The sequence below is a fragment of the Chrysemys picta genome, chromosome 10, assembly GCF_011386835.1.
Source record: "Chrysemys picta bellii isolate R12L10 chromosome 10, ASM1138683v2, whole genome shotgun sequence".
NCBI classification, from domain to species: Eukaryota; Metazoa; Chordata; order Testudines; family Emydidae; genus Chrysemys; species Chrysemys picta.
The window spans coordinates 15,967,431-15,986,351 of record NC_088800.1 but is presented as its reverse complement, the minus strand read 5'-3'; the positions used below and the strand labels follow the sequence as shown (position 1 = coordinate 15,986,351).

The window sequence follows — 18,921 nt, the reverse complement described above, 5'->3', positions numbered from 1 at the left end:
ATAAATACCAAGATAATCACTGATTATGAAGATTTAGTTTTCAGCAAATGTCTTTGCATATACTGCACCATGAATAGCTGTTACTCTGAAACAGTAATTACTACTTACAGCCACACTCAAGGTTCACATAAAACAGATCAGCAAAAAATAGTTTTAAGGATCAAAGATCCTAGCTGCTGAAAATAAGGCACTTCAGGAACTCTGGTTCATCTCATACCGGTAGAACAAATTACATACAATGACCACTCAGAGGATACAAGTGGTAAGCAAAATCACCTTTTGTACAAAATGTATTCACATCAAACTGCATTGTACAAAATGAAGCGGTGGTTCCATAAAGTTTCACTGCTCTCGTCAAGCTGCTCTAGCATGACAGAGAAAATCCATTGAAAGATGTGTAAGTATTAGGAATATCAGCATTATAACACATACACTCAGTTTGCTTGAATACTAAGAGAAATCACATTTTGTTTACACCAGAGATTTAACAGAAGCAGAGCATGAACAAAAAAGAGTTTTATCAAAATGTTAGAATTCCAGAAGCTACAGGCTGTTACACAGAGCTATTGGTTTTACATAATTTTTAAGAGTACCACTTCTTTATACTGAAGCATCTGACATATCTGTTGCATTGCATAGGTGACCAAATGCCCCAGTCCAAAGATATAATCTCAGAGTTCTTTCCCAGTTTATACATATTCAGTTCAGAGTAGTGAAATACAAATAAAAATCACAAGATGTGTTTCAGATGTCTATCATAACATCGTTAATGTATTTAAATTGTGCATATTTCTGGTTTCCAAGTTCTTCAGAAATAACTTTGCAAAGTTAGGACCCTAAAAATCTCAAATCACATTTTTCCAAGTCAGCTTGCCTTGTCCCACTGGTGGGAGATTTTATGAGAAAAAGCTAATAAAGACAAGCCGAAAGAGCCTACAGTGAACTTGTCAAAGCAGTGTTGGAGAATTAATCTTAAAGCAAAACCAGGAAATTTTTAGTTTCCAGAAATGGCAAGAAAAATTGCCGTTTATCATCTGACTGAAGTCACAGTACCAATAGCAGCATACCTCTATTTTCCAATACTGAAGTACAGCATCAGGACTATACACAAGTCCTGACGAAGCCATAACATTGTGGCCCAAAGGTGAGTGCGTGAACAAGAATGTCATCAGGACACGTTCAGAATTTAAGACTAAAGGGCACTGCTGTAACATCTTAAATTACTTTTACCCCTTTCTATGACAGAGGAATGTTAAACTGCCAAGCCATATTTATAAAGCTACAAATCATAGGAAAATAAGAGCTTTGTCGCTAAGGCTCGATTCAGGCTGACCTCCCAAAACAGGAAATAAAAATGCAAAATCATGCCTATAGGTTAGACAAATAGCAAACAATTCTTAGAGTAGGCATGCTTATTTTGCAATAAAAGTTGAAGGTAAAGGTATCTGGAACACTGGTATAAACTAAATAGTAATACAGGAAAAACAGGAACCAAAGTTGTTTGTACAAGCAAAGACTAAGTCTGAATAAATTTCAGACCCATAAATATGGACATTACATACGAGATTGCCTTATCCATCTCTGAAGGGACTTGTGTGAATATCTTTCTGGGGGAGGTCATGAGGAACAATGGAATGATAAAGGAAACTTGAGAGGTATAACGGAGGGAAACAAGGGATGCAAAGGGGATGGTAGGGAGGAAAAAGATACCTGATATCAGAGACTGTCTGGGACACACTGTCTTACTGAAGTGTTGGGGGAAGCTGAAACAGAGAGGATGCGTTCTCAGTGTAAAATTTTGCTATTCCGTTTAGCTAACCCAAGGGGTACCTATCTAGATTAGTTTAGGATTTTGAAGGATAAGACCAGCTATGTTTTGAATATCATTTATAAAATGTAAAGCAGAGTTACACAACTCCAAAAGCTGCCTTAGATCCGGTGTTTGAAAACAGTTCTAGCTTTACAAAGATGACACTCTGCAAAGGAAATTAGAACATTTACAAAATTAGTCGTTTATTTTGAGCTTCAGTGAATCGAGTATTCTAAGGGTATGTCTACACTGCAATGTAAACCAGGGTTTGAACTCTGGTTCAAGATTAACCCCTCTTCTGTCTACACACAAATCATGCTAACCCAGGGCTTGGACCCAGGGTCCCAGAAGCCCTGATTGTAGGCGTATATCTACACTGCAGTAAAACACCTGCAGCTGGCCTGTATTAGCTTACCTGGGCTGAAGCTGTGAGGCTATAAAATTGCAGTGTAGATATTTGGGCTCAGAACCCCGGTTTTTGGCCCTTGCAAGGGGAGAGAGTCTCAGAGTCTGGGCTGAAGTCCAAATGTCTACACTGCTATTTTTAGCCCAGCAGCCAGTGTCAGCTAATCTGAGCTCTCAGACTCAATGCTGCAGGTTTTTAAAAATCCCAGTGTAGACAGCCCATAAAGGTATGCCTACACTGCAGTTAGACACCCGCAGCTGGCACATGTCAACTGAATCAGTCTTGTGGGTCTTGGGCTGCAGGATTATAAAACTGCACTGCAGACATTCGAGCTCAGGCTGGAGCCCAAGCTCTGAGATCCTATTGCGGGGGGGGGGGGGGGGGGGGGGGGTGTCAGAGCCTGGGCTCCTGTCCCAGCCTCAACATCTACACTGCAATTTTACAATCCACTTCCCAAACCCCACGGGCCTGAAGCAGCTGACATGGGCCAGATATGGTTGTTTAATTGCAGCGTACACAAACCCTTCTCTCTCGAGCAACAAGGGCCTCACTTACTTTAAACAGATATTTAAACCTAGAGGAAAGAGGCAGTGATAAAAAGCTGTTTTAACCCAAGTTCTCAAAAGATACCTGTTGCAAAGAATTTTGACAGCAAGAACAGAAACTAAGAGCAGTTGCTGCATAAACAGTACAGTGTCGAATTTGAAAGTCAGTTTATAGCATTGCAGTTGTACAACAACTAGCACAATGGAGTCCTGGTCCATGACTGAGGCTCCTCGGTGCTACTCCAATACAAATTGTATCATTTAAGTTAACAATTCAAGACCTGGGCATATGGTTAACTTTGGGGTTATTGCTATTACCACTCACTATAGCGTGCTATGTCGCTTCCATCTGAAGCTGTGCACCATGTCTAATTTAAGCAAACAGAATATACAATATTCTCACTGTGATCACATGCTACACGGGGCACTCAGCTGAAAGTTACTGCCTTGCCAACTGTAGAGAGGATATGTAGGGATACATTTTCAGCATAGTGAGAAATATAAGCATTCAATTCCCTGTGGCAAGAATTACTTTTCCAATTTTCTACAATGCACTTAAATTTATCCATTGACTCAGAGGGTGCTCCTCTATTTTTGTATTTGGGCATCCAGTAACTTATGAGGTACATTTTAAAAGCCTGTTCTCCAATGATTGTAAAAAGTGAGTGTAACCATAGGATAGAAGTACTGATTCTGCATGCCGGCTAAGAAAGTCTTGTGCTCTATGTAGCTTGAAAGGTTGTCTTTCACCAACAGAAGTTGAGCCAATAAAATACATTACCTCACCCACCTTGAATCGTTCAGTTTAGTTCACCAAAATCCCATCTGCACAAGTGAAGTTTAATTATTCATTGCCCATTACACAAGCTGTCAACTTGCACTTAAGCATGGGGGCACTGGCTGATTGGCACATTCCAAGTCACACTGGAAATGAAAGTTGGTCTCCTTCCTCAGTTTCCTTGTAGATGCCCAAAATGCCAACTGCCATACATTAGGCAGGGAGCACAAAGCTGAATATGTATATAGTCTCCCTGAAGGGTAGCTTGGGGATCATTTACAAAAAATAGGGAGGCAGGTCAGATTTCATTAGCAGCCTCAGATCTCAGCCTTGTCCATCCAGGATTTATGTTATGTCAAATCAGCACCTTGTCTCAGAGGGAGGGGTGTTTATTTCACTATACTGAATCTACAACAGTTTGCATTAATGTAGTGACTTGCCTTTTGAAGGTTCCCAAAACACAGCACCCTGCTAAAATATGGGCACTGCTGGGGCAGCTAACTGAAATCATGCAACAGTGGTGTAGGAAAGCACATTTAGCCAAGGACACTAAGGCTATGGGCTTGTCTTTACTACCCAGGAGATCCACGCTGCTGCAATTGATGCAGCAGCTGTCGATTTAGCGGGTCTAGTGAAGACCTGCTAAATCAACAGCAGAGCGATCTCTATTCGACCCCGATACTCCAGCTCTCCGAGACGAGTAAGGGAAGTCGACCAGAGAGCGTCTCCCATCAACGCAGCGCAGACACTGGGGTAAGTCGACCTAAGCTATGTCAACTCCGGCTACATTATTCACGTAGCTGGCGTAGCATAACTTAGGTCGACAAGCCCTATGCCTACACTACAAGCGCTACAGTGACATAGCGGCCACTGTAACACTGTAGTGCAGACACTTACAACACCACCAGAAGGAGGTTTTCTGTTGCAGTTGTAAATCCATCGCCTTGAGAGGCAGCGGCTAGGTCAATGGAAGAATTCTTCCATCAATCTAACAATGCCTATACTAGGGTTTAGGTTGGCGTAACTAAGTCTCTCAGAGGTGAGAGTTTTTCATACTTCTAAATGCCGTAGTTGGTCAACGTAATTTTTAGGTGTACATCAGACCTCACACAAATCCTCCAGTCTTCAGAAGAGGCCCAGGGTACTGTGTGTTTTTAAAGATCAGCATGGAACAAACACACATTTTTAACATCTCTTCCTAAAGCCGATATGGAATAAACTGCATGGATTTTAATTTCTCAAACTCAGAAGGATGAAAGGCAGAGCTGACTGTCAGGACTTGAGTAAAAGTCTACATATCAAACCTAATGATTTAGCCACTAAATCAACCTTTCTATCCAAAACACAATACAAGTACTCACTTTGGGTACAAAAAGTTGTCAACCACCTTTTTTGGACAACCAAATTTGACACACGCTGGTTTTGGACAAGATTTAGGGCTTGTTGACAATACCACTTAAGTCGATGTAACTTATGTCACTCAGGGGTGTGAAAAAGCCACCGTCAACTGATGCACGTTACACTGACTTAAAGTGGTGTCTACACCGTGCAATGTTGGCGGGAGATGCTCTCCTGCCGACATAGCTTCCGCCTCTTGTTGAGGTGGAGTAATTACGTCCAGCTTTGTCGATTAAGTGTGATAGTGAAGACAAACCCTTAGATCAGGAGCGGGCAAACTTTTTGGCCTGAGGGCTGCATCGGGCTTCAGAAATTGTATGGAGGGCCAGTTAGGGAAGGCTGTACCTCCCCAAACAGCCAGGCATGGCCTGGCCCCCACCCCCTATCCGACCCCCCCCTGCTTCTTTCCCCGATGGCTCCCCCCGCCCCCGGGACCCCTGCCCCATCCACCTCTCTTGCTCTGTTCCCTGATCACCCCCAGACTCCCTGACCCGGACTGCCCCCCCACCGTCCCATCCAACCCCTCCTCTTCTTCTTGATTGCCCCACCCCAGGACCCCTACCCCATCCAACCATCCCTTCTCCCTGACCCACCCCCCAAACCCCTGCCCCCATTCAACCCCCGTTCCCTGCCCTCTGATCGTCCCCACCCCTATCCACATCCCCGGCCCCTGACCACCCCCCAAACTCCTCTGCCCTCTATCCAACCCCCCTCCCCCACTCCCTGCCCCCTTCCCGCGCTGCCTAGAGCACCGATGGCTGTCGGCGCTACAGCCGCGCCGCCTGGCTGGAGCCAGCCATGCACCAGACAGCACAGAGCACCAGGTCAGGCCGGGCTCTGCAGCTGCGCTACTCCAGGAGCTCGCAGCCCCGCTGCCCAGAGCATCGCGCCCACGGCGCAGTGAACTGAGGCTGCGGCAAGGGAGGACAGCGGGGGAGGAGCCGGGGGGCTAGCCTCCCAGGCCAGGAGCTCAGAGGCCGGGCAGAACGGGCCCACAGGCCATAGTTTGCACACCTCTGCCTTAGATATTCAAGTCCAGGTCAATTCCCCTTCCTACTCCCATCATCCCCCTACTCATTTACCATCCAGAATATTTAGATCAGCAAGTTAAGATCACAATGGTCTAAAAACAGTACTGCTGGATGCCACTGTTTCCCCACTTAATATGATGGCACCTATGTACAGAGTTCTTTCCATAACACTACATAGAAAAAAATATATGGTCACATGGCAAGAGGGAGCAGATAAAGGGGATGGAGGAAAAAGAAAATCTGTAGAATTAACAATATGCATGCCAAATTTCAACTCAGTCATTTTGCTTGCATGTTATAGAATTCCTTTCCTTCTCTTTTGTGCTTTTAAACTGTAACCTCTGAAACAGGGCCCTGTCAATCTATGTATCTGAAGTGGCAGTCACCCTTTGGGGTATTTATCGCTTCTCGGCTCTCTCTGAGCTGTGGCGCAAACCTAGTACTCTCTTTCCTCACTGTCCCACACCTGATCCCCAAAAAATACTAGAGAGCAGGATTTATATTGGTAAGTGATCAGGACAAAAAAAACATATGGGATACTGTGTTTACAGTGACAGTAACATTTCATCAGGCAGGATAACCAAGATCAACAATGCTTCACAATTTGGCCAACTGCAGCCTTCACCAGTAAAAAGTACTTCTGCCTCAACCACTGGGATCACCTTAGAAATATGTACAATAACAAAAGATTGAAAAAAGGTAGACACAAGCTTGTTGAAGAAACATAGATAAATCACATGATTGAGTCAAGTGAAGTTTCTTTATTTGAAAGACCTACCATTGCAGAAAAATATTCATTTTTAAAAAAAGCAAATTTAGATGTAAAAGTCAATTGTAAACATTAAAATCTTGTGAGGCATATTTCACCCCAAGTGGAAGGAGCCTTCTGGTCAATTAAGGCTTACCGAAGAGTTTCAACCCATTCTTATGGCAGGATAAACAGTGTTCTAGGGCCTTGACAGTGAGAAATTAAACTGAAGAACAGGAGTACTTGTGACTGGGGGTGCAGTCTCTAAGGTGCCACAAGTACTCCTGTTCTTCTTTTTGCGGATACAGACTAACACGGCTGTTACTCTGAAACCAGAAATTAAACTATCATCAAGGCTGAGGCAGGGACATGGGAATTCTCCAATATAGGGGACAGACTGATATCACTTCCAGTATCTGTGATTGTGCAATGAAGAATTGATGTAAAAATTAGAAAGAGCTGTGAATAAATGGGCAACAAGCAGAACCATGCAAGGACTGGTTTATGTACTGTGCATACGAAACTTAGGTCATAGGTCACTGTGACTTTGCAGAATGGCAAGCTAATTGCTGTAGTAAAATCAAACTAAACATTAGCCATGTCCGTCTGAAATCTCTAAAATGCAGTTTTGTAGACAACATGTACAAGTCGCTTTTTCTGGCAAGTATATTGAGCAATTCTACTTAAATATATAGGAAAAAGATAAACATAGGGTGGAGATCTAACAATGGAGAGAGAGAAAGAACAGATGAAATTGAAGGAAGATACATTATGATTAGTTAAGAGAACAGTGTGACATTAAGAAGGATAAAAAGGACAGAACAGAAGCAAGTTATCTTTTAAAATGCAAAAGACAGAAATTTAGTTGACTTAACAATATGGTACATAACTCCTAGTTTTAAATCAAACTTGCACTTTGTACTACACCTATGAAAAGGCATCAATATTTGAAAGTTGGGCCAGACCACAAGAATTACTTAAATATAGTGAGATGAAAGCTTTCCATCCTTTCTGTACTGATCTCTACAGCTTATTGGGAACCTGATTTGTTGTAAATTAGTTGACAGCTCATTTTTAAAAAGAAAAGAGAATCTTTGCAACATTAACAGCAAAGTTTCTTTTTAATAGAAGTCTACTGTTGTTTAAAATCAGTTGCTTACATGTGTGTTAAATAATTCATAATCCCCCCTCTTTAGAATCACTGCTGCTCTACCGAGGTGGACACAAGCCTCCTTTTGGACTGTCATGTTTCATTTTTGTTTCACCACCTCTTAATAGGGTTGCCAACTTTCTAACCACGGAAAACTGAACACCCTTGCCCCACCCCCTGCCCTGAGGCCCTGCCCCTTCTCTTCTCTGAGGCCCCTCCCTCCATCGCTTGTTCTCCCCCACCCTCACTCGCTCATTTTCACTGGGCTGGGCCAGGGGCTTGGGGAGCGGGAGGGGGCGAGGTCTCCGGCTCGGGGTGAGGGTTCTGGGGTGGGATGGGGCCAGAAATGAGGGGTTCAGGGTGTGGGAGGGGGCTCCGGACTGAGGCAGAGGGTTCGGTTGCTGAAATGGGTAAGGGCTCTGGCTGGGGGTGCAGGCTCTGTGGTGGGGCCAGGACTGAGGGATTTGGGGTGCAAGAAGGGGCTCCAGGCCAGGGTTGAGGGTTTCAGAGTGTGGGAGGGGGCTCTGGATTGTGGCAGGGGGCTGGGGTGAGGGAGGGGATAGGGGGCTCTGGGGTGGGGCCAGGGATGAGGAGTTTGGGGTGCAGAAGGGGGATTAGGGCTGGGGCAGGGGATTGGGGTGCAGGCTGTGGGTGGTGCTTACCTCAGGCAGCATGTCTCTCTGGTTCATAGACAGAGGTGCGGCCAGGAGGCTTTACGCGCAGCCCTCGCCTGCAGGCGCAGCCCCTGCAGCTCTCAATGGCTGCAGTTCCTGGCCAATGGGAGCTATGGAGCCTGCGCTTGGAGCAGGGGCAGTGCATGGAGCCCCCACGGCCACCCCTATGCATAGGAGCCAGAAGGATACGTCGCTACTTACCGGGAGCCGCATGGAGATGGGTAGGGAGCCTGCCAGCCCCGCACCAACCGGACTTTTAACGGCCCAGTCAATGGTGCTGACCGGAGCCGCCAGGGTCCCTTTTTGACCAGGTGTTCTGGTTGAAAACTGGACACCTGGAAACCTTACCTCTTAATAAAGTGGGATATTTATACTGTGTAGTGACTACATGACCACTTATCTTTGAATTGTACTCAGCCAAACTTTGTTGAACTGTTAACAGATTACCGTAAGTACAACTGCAAAGCAACTTCATTCCAAGATTTAACACCAATATCCAGCAATATCATGCAATTATTGTTAGAACTATCCCAACATAAAAAGTCTAATGCAGTTCTTAGAAAATTTTAATTATATAAACTCCCCTGCACTGACAACAAAAGCTACCTTGGTAAGCTGCTTACCTGAATTCAGAGAAGCTAGACAGGAAAAACCACCTTCAACTTCTCATTTTGCATTCTCACCCTTTAACAGACACACCAATTTATCCAAAAGCTGCAGATCTCTTGTTAAGAAAGGTTCACTGTATTGCCACACCTGTCCTAATAAGCTGCTTTAAACAATGTTCTACTGGACAATAAAAGTACTACAACATGAAGGACATAATTCCATGAGACTATACTTCTGAAAGCAACTTCAGTCACTCCACCTCCTACAAGAGTTTAATACAAACTTGGTTACTTTTTTGCAATCTGATGCTTAGCCTTATTTCTTTTGCCACCAGATACACAATATGACCAACAATTGGTTAAATCAATCTACATATTTCTAGACACATTTAGTTCTAAGATATATAAATTACTCCTTAGTTTGAAAACTACTACTGTCAGCTTGATTGAATCTCAAATGCCTGTAAAAATAGAATTTTTATGGGAGAAACTTTAAACATTTTTATTTCAAGTGCAATAGCCCAAAGTTGTGTTAGTATTCAACAGCCAGAAAGTGAAAGTGTCTAGTCTATTTTCTTTGCCCAAGTTAAGTGTAGCGCAGACACACATTCATGGTAGAAAATAGTTATGAGTAAAAGTCCACTACAGGGCATTCAAGTATGCTGGCAATAGCTAATTTTTGGCCTAAAAAAATACTAATTTTAAGCTCCTACTGTAAGGTGGCTTTGAATTTGTATTTATACATTTCCCCAACACCTCATGTGGCTACACAAATTAGAACTATATATCATAGGAGGCACACCATAGCATTACTGTCTTAAAAACACAGGCTACTTAAACTGTTTGGGTGGTTGTCAGAGCTTGCCAGGTCAGCCATGCTGTTAAAAGTTTGGTCCAGCAAACAAGGTATTACTACATATTAGGCTATCCTTCAGGATGTGGTATTTGTCAGTGTCATGATACAAATGTGTCATAGCACAACATAAAATGGCTAACCAGGAATCACCCTGTGCACAGGAAGCCTAAATTCTGAATGCAGAGACAAGTTCAGGTTCTGCAAATCTTGACAGGTTAACAGCAAAAGAGGTAAACTTCTACGGATTTCCCATTTAAAAACTACTGTATGGGAAGTAAATATTCACTCTCTTACACCCTTCATCACCACCTTCTGGCAAATAAGAAGCTTTCAATCCCTATAGCTTGTCTAGCATGTAAGGGCTTGTCTACACTGGCACTTTACAGTGCTGCAACTTCCTTGCTCAGGGGTGTGAAAAAAACACCCCCACGCACTGCAAGTTTCAGCACTATAAAGTGCCAGTGCCGGTAGCTGTGCTCCCAGCACCAGTAGCTATTCCCCTCGTGGAGGTGGTTTTTTTAGAGCGCTGGGAGAGCGCAGTGCTTTAATGTTGCTTGTGAAGACTCGCCCTTAAGTTCAAGGCTTCAGTTATTTGACAAAGAGCCTCGAGAAGTTGCCTGAAGCTGACTTAAAGGGGTGCGGGAAAGAAATTAGGTTTTAACTCATTTTGTTTCTTCATGATGAATAAAACCTTTTAAAAAAAGTTCTCTGTATGGAACATTAGAAGTTCATGTCTTGTTTACCCCATTTTACCTGCAAGATTATGAACAACTAGAGAACTAGGAGCATAACAAGCAGGGAGGGCAATGGTTTTCATTTAGACTGTTTAAAGCGTTGTTTTTGCTAATCCCTATTTAACTCAAAAGCCCTATAAACACAGTTGAAATAAGAGATCTGTAAAAATGTACCACCTGTCCCCCCACCCTTCAATTAAAGGTTGAGAGGTTACCACACATATCTGAGGGTATGTCTACACTTTAAGTTGGAGGTATAAATTCCAGCTCAAGGAGACACACTCATGCTAACTCAATAAGAACAGAATATAGACGCAGCAGCACAAGGGGTTAGCTGCCCGAGTACGTACCTGGGTCTTGGATGGGTACATAGTCAGGGTGGCTAGTCCCTCATGCTGCTATACACTATTTTTAGCACACTAGTTCAATCAGAACTACCAGGGGTATGTCTCCTTGAGCTGGAGTTTACCTCTTCATCTCAAAGTGTAGACACATCCAACAAAATCAGGGAAGAAGGACTTAACATTTCTACAGTAAAAAAAACAAGCAGGGAAAAAAAAAACATGTTATGTTGAAAAAACTTTTCATGCCTCTGTTATATACATCTTAATGCAGCTAAAATGGGCCAAAGCTATTTTTTATTGCTTTACAGGTCATTTTATTGATTGACTGTTTTCACACAACTTTGTTACAGTATAATCAACCTATTCCATACAAAATTCCACACCATGGGAAGCCAAAGGATATCCACTTGAAGTCCCTGATCTTATGTATGAGCTCGGTACCTCCAGTACCCTATCCGTAATCCACTTGCTGGCAGCACAGCACCAACAGCCAAAGCTGCCCCTTGGATCCCCACTTAGGCCCTGTCTTCACTAGGAAAATAGGTGTTAGCTACCACATGTAGCTAACATGGCAAACATGGTAAAAATTCTAGTATGGACAAGGCAGTTTTTACAAACATATTAATACTACACCACTTTTCCTAATTTGGACAACCTTAAAGCAGTATCTTCACCAAGAAGGGAGTTCCGTGAGAAATGCAATACAGCCCCAAGTTGTACTATCTTTCCCAAGTAGTTTGCCCCCCCCACCCCTTCAGCTCTGTGTAGTGTGCTTCAGCTACATCCATGCTCAATGCAGAACCACCCAATCACTACTCCATGGAGTGACTTCAGAAGGTAGGTGGGAGGAAGAATGGGTCCTTTGCCCTCTCTTTTCCATGAATGGATGAAGAAAGTATGATCTAGCCCTAAGTGTCAGTTAAGAATTTAATTTTAAAGAGAATGTAAACTTCACTTACATCAGATGTGTAAATTTCCATCTTGACATAAGTAGTATGTACATGAATCTCCAGACACAGAATATACACCTCTCTGTGTGTAGAAGAATTGTCTGTGTAAAATGATGTTTTACTAGTAAAAATTGCTGGAATAACTAGCAAATCTATGCAGATTGCTTAGCTACAATTCTGAATACAGGCAAGAATGCCTGCTGTATCTTGATACAGAGGTTCTCTAGCCATGCCAGCAACGTGGTACCTTTATCCTTTAGGGCCAATCAGAATTATATACATGAGGTGAAGACTCAGAAGTGACCTGTTCAAAAGTTTAATGCATCAGGAAAATTACTGGTCCCATCTTTACTAGCTAGGTAGATCATGTACAAGAAAAGTTAAAGAATGGTTGTTTCAACCACTGACTGGTTTGAAATAAGTTAAACTAGAAAAGTCTGCTGAAAATGTCAGCTAAGTAAAAGCAGCATTCTGCATAATTAGTATTTAATATTACACAAATATGTAGGATTTTGCTTGTGTACATTAAATATACATACATATAATACATGCTTAGTTTGCACAAGTATAACCCTGTAGTTTATTTTTGCTTTCATCTGAAACATGAACTTTGGTCACTCAATTAAGGCCTAACTTCAATTGAAAGATGTTTGTGATACTTTGCACTTAAAGTCAATTTTTGTCGAAGTACTCCCTTTCTCCTGTAATTGAAGAGTAGCAATTTAAATAAGAGGCCTCTGGCCCAAGGGCAGTTAGAATGGCCAGTAGAGCTACTGATGAGTATTAAATATTTCCATAGTTTGATGGTCACACATTTTGTAATAATACTTTCTAGTAGTAAAACACATTTCCAAAAAATTTTAGAAAGTGAATGAAATTATTCCATAATAAAAATCAGAATATGTAATAAGTGTGCGTAAGCCTATAAAATACTGAACCAAGTCTGAGATGCCACTGTATTAGGATGTTCTTAGACAAAAATGAAAACGATTTATAATCCAAGTTTTTTTTTTTAAAGAAAATTAACTAATGGAAAATTGAAAATGTGTGAAGTGTACTATGTTGACCATGTCTAATTATCTTGTGAAATGCTCTGCACTGTCACCTGGAAGATTCTGGTTTGATTTTCAGGTCTGTTCTTCTATTCCCCAAACTTCCAGGTACTGCCACATCTTAGCTACTTGTAATGCATCCATCAACTTGGTATTTAAGCATTAAAGTTAATCAATGTCAGAGAACATAACATAGTATTTCTTTGATCCCCAGGAGCAGGTGTGCATGAATACAACTGTGCATGCATGCACATACAGACACTTTTTTGTGAAGGAAGGGGGGGAAAATTAGGGAAGGCTTTCAAAAAAAAAAAAAAAAAAAAAGTATGCCTTGCATTTGAACCAAATACCCAGACTTGAGCACGATCTGATCTCTCTGTCTAGGAATACAAAGGGATCGCAGTAAAAACACTTTGCAATACTCAATAGAAACTCCTCTCCATAATACTAATTTATAGCATGTTCCAATCCTGAAGACCCTTGGACACTGAGAAAAGGTATTGCAAAAACTCACCCCTAAATATAAAAGCCAAAAGGGGGCGGGGGGGGGGGGGGAATGGTGTAGAAACTGAAGATAACCCTCTCCCCACACCCAAACAACAAGTAACCACCACACTATGCTCAAGTAACACATAAGATTTGGGGTGGTACTGTATTGATTAGTTTTGAAGAAAGCCCCATCTTCAGCTGGAAGGACCGTGGCTGCAACAAAGCGCAAGAGGAATTAATTTCCTCCCCTGCCCCCCCCCCCCCCCCCCCGCCTTTTTTTTATTTTATTTTTTTTAAATCAGAGCTCTGATGGTCCTTGATATTCTGGGAAGTTGTATTAAGAGAAAAGGGAGGTGGGGGGGGGGGGGGGGCTTAGAACACATTAAATCTAGCTTTTAAGCCTCTTTGCATACACTGTTCCAAATACACCAAAATCTATACAAAGTGTTCTTCTCCTTTTTAAGTATAACACAAAAAATAAATAGTATCAATCAAGTGACATAAACATGGACATGACTTAAAACAAAGGCAGATGACTTTAAACAAATGTTATCATTGTATAATCTACTAGCAACTGTCACATTCAGTTAATTCAAGTCTCATCAGAACCAGAGAAGTCAGAGTTAAAAATAAAGCTCTTTTGGAGTTACACAACATTATAGAAAACAGCAGCATGATCCTCAATTTTTTACAATTAACACAACTAGGTAAGATACTGTTGTACAACTTTTCAAATAAAAATACCAAAACTTTAAACTAGCAATAAATGATAAAAGAAACTCAATCAAGTTTGCATCTCTCAACAGCTTATTTCCTGCCCAAAGAGCCCTTTTGTTCTGCTTCCCCGCATACATTTTAATATTCTGCCAGCACTGGAAAACAAAACAATCACAAAATTTGGCCCACACATAAGCATAAGTGCCTTAGAGGGTAAAATGAAGAAATACAACAAGATTAGAACAAACAAAAAAATCCTACCAAGAAAATCTGCACAATTTTCTGTTTGCTTCACCCCAGATTAACTTCACTGGAAGCTGTACTCCTGAGCAACCTAACCTGAACAGAAAGCCCCACCTTCTTTAGTTCTAGTGGCTGAAATGGAAAAAACTCCACCCTTTCACTAAAACTTGTATCTCTGATTGGTAAAACTTAATATCCATTATTTAAAGAACTTTTCCTTGCTAGCATGTTAGGTTAATCTGGTTAAAACACCCAGGACAAGCTGGTTTCTTAAAGAAACAGCACACAAGCCTTTAGTTGTGCCAACCTAAGGCATTTTATTACATTATTTTTGACTAGCTGGATATCAATTAACATTACATAAAACTGAACAATACGAGCCTAGACTTTGCTACTCCGGATCTTGAACATAACACTCAAAACCATATGGATTCATAGGGTTTTATCTAGAAACATAAAGGTGATGTTAAAGAATACATACTTGTGACAAATCTAGATGTACTGTAAAACTTCATGAAGTGAAATGGAAAGAATTCTATCTATATAAAGCTTAACTGCTGCTTGCTTTTTAATATAGGTTAAAATTTAATTCAAGCTTCAGGAACAAATTCACTATTCAAAAATCACATAATAAACTAACTGAAAAATTAAGTACACTATGCGTAACTTTCAAGGTACGATTTAGTAGTCTAAACTTGAAAATATGAATAGTCAGTCACTTGTTTCAACCTGCTTTCTTCTGCTAATTTAAGACATGACTCAGCAAAAGTGGCTTTCACACTATGGAAAACAACATCTGGATCTTACCAGGGTCTAGGTATGTTTCTGAGTCAGCGACAGTCAGTGTTTTTTATTTTTTGCTGATTCAATCTTTGTTTAACACTATTTTAAAGCTATTTTTTAAAAAGAATTTTAATAATTAGATCTGATAATTAGCTTATGACTAAATATTCCATTCAGCTGATCTTTACACTTCATAACTGAATAATACAAAATGCTGTCAGTTTGCATTAACAAGATCTTAGGCATCATTGGGGAAAAAAAAAATCTGAACAGCTCCCGCCCCACCTGCCAGAAAAGTCTACCTAACTGACAAGCCTGACATTCAGAGGGAAAAGTTACACAGAATAAAGAGGCATCTCGCATCAGGTCTCACAAATGCACAGATCACTTCAGGAAGACCCCTCCCTGACTCAACCCAGAAAATGCTGTATTCTGGAGACTGACAGATGAACAGGACACCTCCCCACTTTTAGTGCCACCACAGTTTACCCAGTTAGTGTTGTATTACATGCAAGATTTTCATGGGTTTAATATTTCATCCATTTCAAACTCTACCCAGGATGGTACAAGCTGTGAATTATCTGCACATTTGTACTTTTTGTCTGGTTTTGTTTGGGGGGGGGGGGGAAGGAGGCAAGGTGGTTGTTGTTGTTTTTTTTTTTAATAAAAGGGAAAAGTTAGAGGGAGAAAGAGGAGGAGGAGGAGGAAACAAGGATCTCCAGGGAGAACAGCCAATTCCCAGCCCTTTGGTTCTCACCCCTCTTTCCTCAAGACTCCATTGCAGCAGCTTTCCTTCTGAAATAATTAAGGTCTAGGCTATACTGCAAAATGGATGCCAGTGTCAACAGTGTTGAGGGATAACTGTTTTATATAGGGTCTCCAAGATTGTATTTGTAGAGCAATGGGCCCTTCTAAACTATTTTGCTATTATAGATGAAATGTCCAAGAAATTTTAGTCACAGCAAAATACTACGTTATTACCCACATTTGAGGGGAATATTTACAGCAAAATACTAGGCTGAATTTTAATGCATGCACCACTTTCTAAAAAGAGCTTTTTTAAAAAATAAAAAAGGGGGGGCTAACTTTAAGAAAGCTCTACAGCTGCACAATGTATTATAGTGCCTAATATACTAACTGAAAAAGTCAATTCAGAGGCCTAATCCCAAGATGCTTTGTGAGGATTCTGTACTTTGAATGCACAGAACATTAAGAATAAAGTTACTCAGATCCTCTTCATATAGTTTCACAGCTGTATTGCAAAAGACAGCATTAAATCATAAAAGTGCCATGCAATCTAAGCAATCGATGGCAAGAACATAGTTTAGGCAAATAAAGCAACTTGAGTAAGACTTGTAAAGGGTCACAATGATACCTAGGACAAACTTCTAACTTTCAATTTGGAGTTCATGAAGTTGCAGGTCTGTGAGAACAATAGATACAGTCACAAAATCTTACCATCAAAACCACCCTACTCTGGAAAGGCAACATCTTCTGCCCTAAAAACAAGTTTTGTTGCTTACATATACAACCTTATATTGTATTTACATAGTACCTTTCTTCCTGAAGAATCCCAGAAACCCCATACCTATCCATTACCACAGAAATGCAGCCACCATCAGGTGATCTACAACATCCAAACAAATAGCACACTGCATAGTATTGAAAGGGGAGAAAATTTTGTCCAAGGATACCCTATTTTTACTAACTGGGCCAGGGAATAGTTTGCTGCCCTTGTGAAGTAAACAGACACCACCCCCACCCCCAAAATCAGAGAACTGGGGTAAAGATACAACTGGCCTGGATTCTTATTTATTACATATCAAAGTTCATGTGTGGATACAGCTGAATTTAGGGGTTAGAAATCCAGGTTGGAATTTTGTTGCTCAAATCCCTGTCCAGCCTCAAAGAAAACCACAATCAGGACTGTTGAAAATGAGCATGAAGGACACTAATTTTATAGGTTTAATTTCTGCACACATCCTATATTTTTCTAGATCAGAGTCTGGAGAAATTCACTTTATATCAAACTCAGAAGGGAAGTTAAGCCTCTGCTGCTCTTGTAACATCTGCAGAGTGAAACTGATGTGATCATCCTAGTCGCAATCTGCTACTTAATTAAGGAAGCTCTGAGCATGAGCAGCCTTGAAGACAAATTCAAATTTTAGCTGCTACTGTAACTTGCGCTGGAGACAAGAGTAAGAAAAGAAGGTGCCTTAGTCTCACTTGATTATTTTAATTGTAGAAAACCCAGAAGTCTATTTCTGCTGCAATATTAAGATACATAAAAGATACATAGTGAGACTAGATAGCTCAGGAAAAGAAGAACTGAGCCTGTTACATTTAAGTCTCCAGTTCAAACAGAACAGAATGGTAATGATCAAATGCTTTCATCTGATGGCTGTTCAGTGATCTATGTAAAAACATGTCAATCTCAGTCCAGGTCCCTATGGGCATGTGTGAATCACAAAAGCCTGCCAAAAATTGGTGCCAATTGTGAAGCAGTCTTAGGAAACACATAACACTTACCTCTAGGTTTCTACAGGTTAATAAATGGCAAAGCAACATAGGGAACTACAGCTTTCATGTGCTGTACCTGCACTGTGGAAAAAGGTCTTCAGCCTCCAGGGCTGTCAATATGCCAGTACTATTATGGGGTTCATTCTTGGGTATGTTTTTTTTTAAAGAAATGCAGCTCTAATTTTTAACCTGCTTTCCACCGTTATCTGCCTTTTAATTTTAAGTTATGGTACTAGTTATTTAGCTTGCAAATTCTTTCCCACCCCGGGCAAATTTCAAAATTTATGAATATTTACACAAAAAGTAATTATGCTTTTGAAGTTGCTATATACAAAAACTTTACTATTCTTAATAATTTTAAAAATAGTATACCTATTGACCACCAGATTATCTCTGAATACTTTAAATTATTCTATAAAAAAAGCCATTCTCTCAACAGATGACTTACATGTACACTAGTGCCATGACTACATGAACATACAAATCATTGTTTCAAAAGTATATTCCAAACACTATTCTGTTCACTTTCTTATACCATGGTGATGGGCATGGTATCTGGGCATCATCCTCAAAAGAGAGAGTGATTTACATCGCTGATGTATTCTATGTATATCAGCTCCTCCCTGAATTAGTTGCATGAGATTGCATTTTGCAGATATGCTAGTAGGTTATGAGTAGCTGTGTGGAAAGATCAAAGAATGGAGATTTGCATTTTCAGCTGAAAGTTTTGAAGTTAGTGTTCATCCTTTGATCCTGTGGGTGTGAATTCCACCACCAAGAACAAACTCTCCCCTGTGCAGATGAGCTTCTCCTTAGTGACATACAATTCCATTATTCAAAAGGAGCAAAACTGTCAAAGGCAGTCAAGCGCCTGGATGGTTAAGCAGTATTTCACCTATTCTAGGGTAAAACCAGAGGATTAGGACCAAGACCTTGAATCTGACTATTTGTTCAACAGGAAGCCAGCAGAATGAGCAGTATACAGATGTGCTCCTGGTAACCTCAGTCTTTCTAGTAAAAAGCGACAAAGAGTTCTGTGGCACCTTATAGACTAGCAGACGTATTGGAGCATAAGCTTTCGTGGG

General features: G+C 41.1%; 1 protein-coding gene across 9 annotated transcripts in view; it reads right to left on the bottom strand.

Moving 5' to 3' along the window:
• The window catches only part of ZFAND6 (zinc finger AN1-type containing 6), a 62,701-nt gene that overhangs the window by 30,955 nt on the left and 12,825 nt on the right, over window positions 1–18,921 (bottom strand). Inside the window, exons 1-2 of one of the 9 annotated variants that reach the window (XM_065559319.1) lie at window positions 14,552–14,631; window positions 11,089–11,266 (exon numbers count right to left, since the gene is read on the bottom strand). The exons of 5 other annotated variants lie outside the window; for them this stretch is intronic. The gene's annotated coding sequence lies outside the window, so the exon portion shown is untranslated. Of the gene's footprint in view, window positions 1–11,088; window positions 11,267–14,551; window positions 14,678–18,921 lie in introns of those variants that run through there. 3 more of the 9 variants (XM_065559316.1, XM_065559321.1, XM_005301694.5) reach the window with 3 other exon arrangements.